This window comes from Episyrphus balteatus, chromosome 4 (assembly GCF_945859705.1).
Source record: "Episyrphus balteatus chromosome 4, idEpiBalt1.1, whole genome shotgun sequence".
Classification (NCBI taxonomy): Eukaryota; Metazoa; Arthropoda; class Insecta; order Diptera; family Syrphidae; genus Episyrphus; species Episyrphus balteatus.
The window spans coordinates 80,530,769-80,538,394 of record NC_079137.1 but is presented as its reverse complement, the minus strand read 5'-3'; the positions used below and the strand labels follow the sequence as shown (position 1 = coordinate 80,538,394).

At 32.7% G+C, this 7,626-nt stretch overlaps 1 non-coding gene across 1 annotated transcript; it reads right to left on the bottom strand.

Moving 5' to 3' along the window:
- Positions 1-4,233: 4,233 nt before the first annotated feature.
- On the bottom strand, positions 4,234-4,306 carry Trnak-cuu (transfer RNA lysine (anticodon CUU)). The gene has a single exon. It is a non-coding gene; the product is annotated as a tRNA-Lys (tRNA).
- Between the last annotated feature and the right edge of the window lie 3,320 nt (positions 4,307-7,626).

The following is a 7,626-nucleotide window of genomic DNA, read 5'->3' as shown; positions in this document are numbered from 1 at the left end:
GAAAAAATGATGAACTTTACAGGAATAAAATTTTTGTCTTTTGTTTACATAGGGTGATGTCGTGTGAGGTCAGCCCTCTCTAGTAGTCGGCCACTTCGTTATAAAATTGAGCGTAATAGTAACGGTTTTAGTTTAACTACCATATAACTTTTTTTTTTCTGAAAGCTTAACTGTTCTTCTGTCTGGGTGCAAAATTATGTGCCAATGCACGTGCAGGTTTTCTTCTTAAAAAATCCAATTTAGGTACTTCAAGATTTCATTGGTGTCGGTTGTGTTGTTTTTTGTAAAATAAAAAAATAGTGAAAGAGTGTTGGAAAATAAGCTGTAACTAATAAAATAAATTTTATTTTCTCTTGATTGGCGCAAAAAAAAAATTTGTGAAAAATATGTGTTCAGTAGCCAGCGGCCTTAAACGATTAGGTATATTAGGCGGCTGACTAGAGAAGACACGTATTTTTCAGTCAGCCTTTTATGATTAGTAAGCTTAAATCATTTTATTATTGCGTTTTATAACTTCAGACAGTGGGAAATAATAGAATTCTCATCCAGTTTTAGTCCAGAGATTTTAACTTACAAATTTGGAGTGTTGAATGAGTTGATATATTTGTAGGAAGACTTTCAGCATTTGAAATGGACAATTCAAAAACAATAACGAAACGCGAATTTCACAAGTACCCCGAAGAGGCATTAAATAACGCATTAGAAAAAATAAGAGAACACAATTGGCCAATAAGAAAGGCAAGTAGGGAGTACGGGTTTCCTCGAGGTACTTTACATGGCAGAGTTGTAGAGAAGCCAAGAAGAATGGGACCGGAAACTGTCCTTACTTTAGCCGAAGAAAATAAACTAGTTAAGTGGCTCATAGATCTTGCCAAGTGTGGCTTTCCACAAAAGCCCACAGACCTCTTGAATATGGTTCAAAAAATTCTTCGTGACGACAAATGAAAGACCCCATTCAAAGATAGAATACCCGGTAGAACTTGGTATTACGCCTTTCTAAAGCGTCATCCTGAACTGTCGCTTAGAACACCAGAAGGGCTTTCAAAGGAGTCTGTGAGGAAGTGGTTTCGGGAATTAAAAGAGTATTTCCACCTATGGTAGTCTTTCCCTACGTGCACCCTCCTCAAGCAGTTGTAAAAAGTATGCCCGATAAATGGGTCTTAGGCAGATCCGAAAGTGGGTGGATGCGATACTAGTAAGCAAATTTGTATTGATTTTCAATATTTAAACTAAAAATGTTCACTGTGGTGTATGAATGAACACCATTTTTTGAAGTGAAAACTTCTTTAGTATCGCAGTGATTTGAAACAAGATGAAACGAAAACGCGACACGACTTCAACTTGCTATAACTTTTTTGTTTTAATAGATAGTTGAATGAAATTTGTACTATAGATAGGTAATTCAATAAATTATAATTGTACAAAATTTCAATTAATTTCATATTCAAAATTCGGAGATAACGGTAAAAAGATGTTCTTTTCCAACACACGTTATATCTTTTGATCTAGTGCACATACATGTTGATAACATAACCTTTTATTTGATATATCATACATAACGTTACGTGCTCTACAAGTTACACAATCTAAAATTGAAAAAAATTTTAAAATACCTCAAAACACCTGTGGAGATCTATTGGCGATGACCAGCTACTAGTGTAGGAAGTACCGTAATCTCAGTCTGGAAATTCGACATGGTTGACTTTAAAAAACTCTAACTTCTCTTGTAGACATCTTTGAAATAATATTTATACATCATTATACAAGGTGAAACAATAAGCTTGCACATGGTATAAAAATTTTTATAGGTTGTCAAACAAAAAAATTGATTTAATAGCATGAGAACATAAAAATAAATTTTGTTTTGCTTTTTTTTATGAAATTTCATCGAGTTTAAAAAATTCTAGCTCTTTTTGTAGATGTCTCATAGACCTGATCGATATATATATTTTGAGCTAAGACAAAAAGCTTTCAGATGATATAAAATGTATATAGGTTGTCATATAAAAAACATGGATTTGAAGGTGATAGAATAAAAATAGGTAGATTTTTTCTATTTTTTTTTTCAAGAAAAATGATTTTTTTTTTTTTTTTTGTTTAAATTTAACCAGTTGACCTTTGTAAACGATTTTTTTTACTTCAAAATGTTTGGTTTTTTTTATAGAAAGCAGATTTTTAGAAAGGAGATACATATATAATAAACTCAGTGGCCTAAACATACATATATTTTCCAAATTCTACTTCATAAAAGATAGAACATAAATCAAAATACTATTTGCATCACTGGATTTGATCAAAAACCCTCACAAACAAATTTCTAACCATACATTTGTCAAAATTCAATATGTAGGTATGCATTTGCCTATACCCTCTAAACATTAACTTTCAACCCTCAAAACAATAATATCCAGGAAATTACGTTGTACCTTTCACCATTTTGACTTTGACCAGAAACGTCTGAACGACCACCAACACTATCAACCGCTTTCTGATATATAATTTCGCACTCTTGCACCCGTTTTTTCGAAACATACCCAAAGTTGATGGTCTTTGCCGCATTGTCATGTTAACATCGTGTTCATCCATCACCCATACTTCCTATACTACTGACGCCGCCATTGATGATGCCAGGAAAAACAACAACCACCACCGACTACGATGGACGCCATATTGGACCGGAATAGAGAGTGAAAGTCAATATTTACGCAAATCACGCACCGAATTTATGCAAAACAAGAAGTCCAACAGAATAACATTTAACCTCTTTTCTACCCCCGCCGCCCTGACCTACTGGTAGCCATAGCATAGATTTACTTGAATCCTTTTAAAAACATCAGGGGATCGTATAGTAATATACCAATACATATACAAAACTCTGTTATAACCCCTTTGTGTATATTACTTGCCCCCTTTTTTTTGTTTGGATGACAACATCTGCGTCCGAAAATTTTCATTTCGCATTTGAAACACAACAATACGCTCCACCGACTACGATAAATCCCATTAATCCTGGGTGAATCCTTGAATTTATAAAAGGCCCAAAAAAAACTATACAAGTGCGACGTAGCTTCAAATATATAGAGACTATAAGCCCATAGTGCGTGCTATGGGGAGGAATGTGTTGTTAAGCCAACAACAAAGTAAATGAAAAACGCAGCCATACTACCATCATCATCATCACCGACCCCAAACCGACTAACTCCAACTCCAAATTCAATTCCTGTCGCTGTCATTCCATGACGATTTATTTGTGCAAGGATATTGAAACTGTACACGCAGCAAAAGCGTCGTCCTTTCTTCTTTAACTTCGATGCGTACACACAAACAATTTCTATATTCCTCCTACTCCTCCTCCTCCTCGAGAGAGAGAGATTTTGGTCCGTCCTTTTACTTTGTTTCGAAGTTAACTGTGTGCAGCTTTAGCTTGCGGCAAAGCGCAACATTCACTTTCTGTGTTAATCCTAGAAGAAGAAGAAAATCTATTACGCAATAGCATCGAATTGCGTCATAATTTGGTGGCAACAAGCTCCTGGTAGCAAAACTGTACACAAAAAGTTGAAAGTTGACTAGGACCGGGGTTGAAGGACGAACAAAAAAAAAAACACACTGAAAAAACGCCAGCAGGGAGCTTCAACATCAACTTAAATCGAACAAAGGATGCGACGACAACAACGACTTTTTATATACATATACGGCAATTGTGGAATCACGGGGAAAGGATAAGAACAAGGACTATAAAGAGAGAGAGCAACACAACAACAGCATACAAAAAAAAAAAAAAAAAACAAGACCTAAAGACCCACATTCCACATTGAATTACAATGAGATATGATTTTGATATAAAAAATGGAAAAAAAAAGGGTGGAAACGCGCTCTACCTGTATGGTTGCCATTTGGCATACATTTTTTCGTTGTCTTTGTTCCGTTTTTCTAAAGGACATATTTTTTTTTTGTGTGTTTTGTTGTGTTCATATATTAATTCCCCCCAAACAACAACAGCAAAAATATCCTTTGTTCAATTTTTTTTTTTTTCATTTTTTTTAAATAAAAAGTTCAAAACACAATGATTCATGTCAAACTCTCGAGAGGGACTTATCCGCATGGTTAGTGCATGAAGATTTATATAAAATGGGTAGAGGACGAATTTATGTGAGGGAGTTGATTAAAAATATGGGTTTATTCTTGTTTTTTCATTGAAAAAAAAAAAATAATAAAATAATAAAAAAATTTACTCGCCCAACGTGGGGCTCGAACCCACGACCCTGAGATTAAGAGTCTCATGCTCTACCGACTGAGCTAGCCGGGCAGTTGGAAATGAGAGTGACAGAGATGTCACACGTACCACAGAGATGGTTTGAGGAATATTATTCGTTTAGAATTTAAAAATAGATCAGTCTTCTATTATGATGAAACTATTTGTTTTTTTTGTATTTTGAGAGAAAAATAAATTAATACTGGAGAGGGATTGCGTGATTAAGAGCGATTAATAAGTTAGAAATTAAGTAAGTTATTATTTGTGTTGGCTGTGTCTAGTTTGGCCTTGATGGTTAAAAATGTCTGTCTGGTTTAGTTTGCGTCATTTTGTGATATAGTAATCGATAAAAAGTGTGAGATAAAAATAATAACTTTTGTTAGAATTGAAAATTAAGTTGAAAGTAAAAATAAAGTAAAATAAAATTGTCAAGATTAAAAAAGTGGTCAAAAATGAGTATCTCGATTTTAGGTCAAATAATTACCTAGGTTAGGTAGGTACTTATACTTACTTGTGAAGATATTATCTTCAACAACGACCAATGCTGCTTGTTTAATTTCATAAATACGTCAGAACTGCTTGATTTTTTAAATACAGTAAAACCCGGATTAGAACCTCACCTTAAATGCCCCATTTTCATAGGCACTAAAGCGGGTAAGGTACTTGCAAGAACCCGCTTAAGTGGTCATAGGCACAAAATTACTTTGAAAGTTTAAAATAGCTAAGTAGTTAATTTCTACCTTTAGTAGAATTTTTGAATTTTAAAGCGGTTTAGGAAACGAAGTTTTTCTCACAGTTCAAACTTGTTTCAAATGTGTACTTAAAAGAATTTTTTGCAAGTAAATTCAATTATAAGTATTTGAAATGCCAAGCAATTAAGCGGGGAAGGCAGTTAAGCGAAAGGTACTTAAAAGATGAATTTTATATGAAAAAATCCTTAAAATGTTGGTTCTAAAAAAACAAAAATACCTACTTATGCGGGTAAGGCACTTAAGCGAGAGGCACTTATCCGGGTTTTACTGTAAACTTCTTTTTCTAATATTTTTTTAGTGTCAATTCTAAAATATTATTGTATTGAATTTATTGAATAGTTGTTTTTATGTTTGAAATTATGTTTAAAATAAAAACAATATTCAAAAAAATTAAATATTTACTCATATTTAAAAAAAAAAATGTTACGTATACACCTCAGTGAACTCACATCTTAACATGATAAGAGAAGAGGCTGGATGAATTTTGCACTGATAATACCCCATTGGTGTTAAGGAAAACTAGATGATGCATTTATGTTTCAGAATTTTCAATATTAAATAAAATGAATTAATTTTTTTTGTGTTCGAAATTTCAATTACCTTCATGAAAAAAAAAATTCATCCAGAGATAGTTTTAATAAAAAAAAACTAGCACTTGATTTCAGAGGATATAAAATTTATCATTGTTTGTAATTTAAAAAAATATATTTAATAGTGTTAGAAGACAAAAAAGATTGATTTTTTGATGAAAAGTGATTTGGTTCAAAAAAAATTCGCTCTTTTTGTAGATGTTGTATGGACATGGTCGATATAAATATTTTGAGCTGAAACAATAAGCTTTCAGATGATATAAAATTAAAATAGGCTGTCATATAAAAAACATGGATTTAAAGGGGATTGAATAAAAAAAGGTTGGTATATTTTTTCTATTTTTTTTTTTTGCAAGAAAAATGATTTTTTAAGCTTTCAATTCTACCACACATGCTCTTTTTCATAATATTATTTGTATCCAATTTTTTTCTATAGCGAAATTCTTACAAATAACCAAATAACTTGAACTTTCTTCTAAGAAAATTGGAGAGGGCATTGAAGATTGGCATAGTTTTGAGCAAAAAGGGTGGACTAATTGAAAAAGATGATTTTTTTTTGGAACACGGCTGAAATGCAAAGCGGAAACTTTTCCAAATTAGCTTTAGCTTTAATTTTTCCGCTTCATCAACCCAAATTGCTTAAAAAATTAAATTTTGCTCAAGTCTTTTAACATTTAAAAAGCCGAAGAAATTAATTCACATGACCAAAATTTTCTAAAGGATTGGTCCTGATTCCGAATCTGAAGTGAAAATTCAATATGAATAGGTCAAAAACGGTTTGGGTTTTTTTTTTTAATTCCAATTTCATTACTGTTAACTTTATTTTTCAAAATTACTTACCTATGCAATTTTAAAAAGCAAAAAATGTAGAGGAAGTTGGTCTAAAATGTGTTTTTTAGAAGATTTTTTGAAAACAGTTTCTCTGACGGTACTGTCTTTTTTCGAAATGAAAACATTATTTGATATTTCCCAGGTCGAACTGTCTCTAGCCATCTCAAAAAGTAAACCCACTTCAAATTTCGGTACTAAAACTTAAAAAAAAAAAAAAAACATAAACGGGAAAAGGACCTCCTTAGAATTCGTCTAAGATGAATCAGATTTTGAAAAAGAAACTTTGTTTCTTGTATTAGTTTGCTAGAATTCATCTGGAAGAAACAATTGAACACCGTTTCTAAATGTATGAAAAGTGTTGGCGGTTTTTAAGAAACATTGAATAAAATCGCCTTTAAAATTTCAAACTATAAAAGCTTTAAAATGTAGGCAAATAACTTGTCCGTCTTTATGTATCTTTTTGAACTTTTTGAACCAGTGAACCATTACCTAACAATAATCCATAGCCACAGTATAGAAACCCAATACCCAATGACGTAAAAGCAAAAAAAAAAAAAAAATAAAACAAAAACTATAGATACACATATCCATTTTGTTGGATGGATGGAGTTTTAACCTATCCAATACCTACTTTTAGGTTCAATAAAACACGGCCATAGGTATAAAGTTCTTCGTGTCATTCCTGGTGTCCTGAGGTAGGTATGACAAGAGCTATATGGGCATCCCCCAGATATATTGTCACAACAATCATCAACTGGTAAGAGGAGAAGCTGCAGCATACTAAACAAAAACAATACAAAACAAAAAACAAACCAGAGCCAAAGATCCAGGAAAAAAAAGCAATTGAAAACCATTCTCAATCCCAGTATGGGGGCGATGAGGAATATCTCAGAGAGCCAACAACAACAACGAACGCCTGGGACCTATCAAACTGTCAAATTCAACTCTTTGTCGTATTTCCAATTCTTCGTCGTCCAAATCTACCAGGGAAACCTAATACCTACGTTTTTCTTTTATTCTTTTTTGTTTTTTTCTTCTTTTCGATATCGAACCAAAAACAAGGCCAACATAGAAACATGGAAAGAGGATGCGGATAAATGTAATTTGTGCAAGGACATTGGATACGAAGTTTTTTTTTTTGTATTTTTTGTTTCCCAGGTAGAATAGTGTCCGAGATGGGTCCAGTTGATGGATATAGACA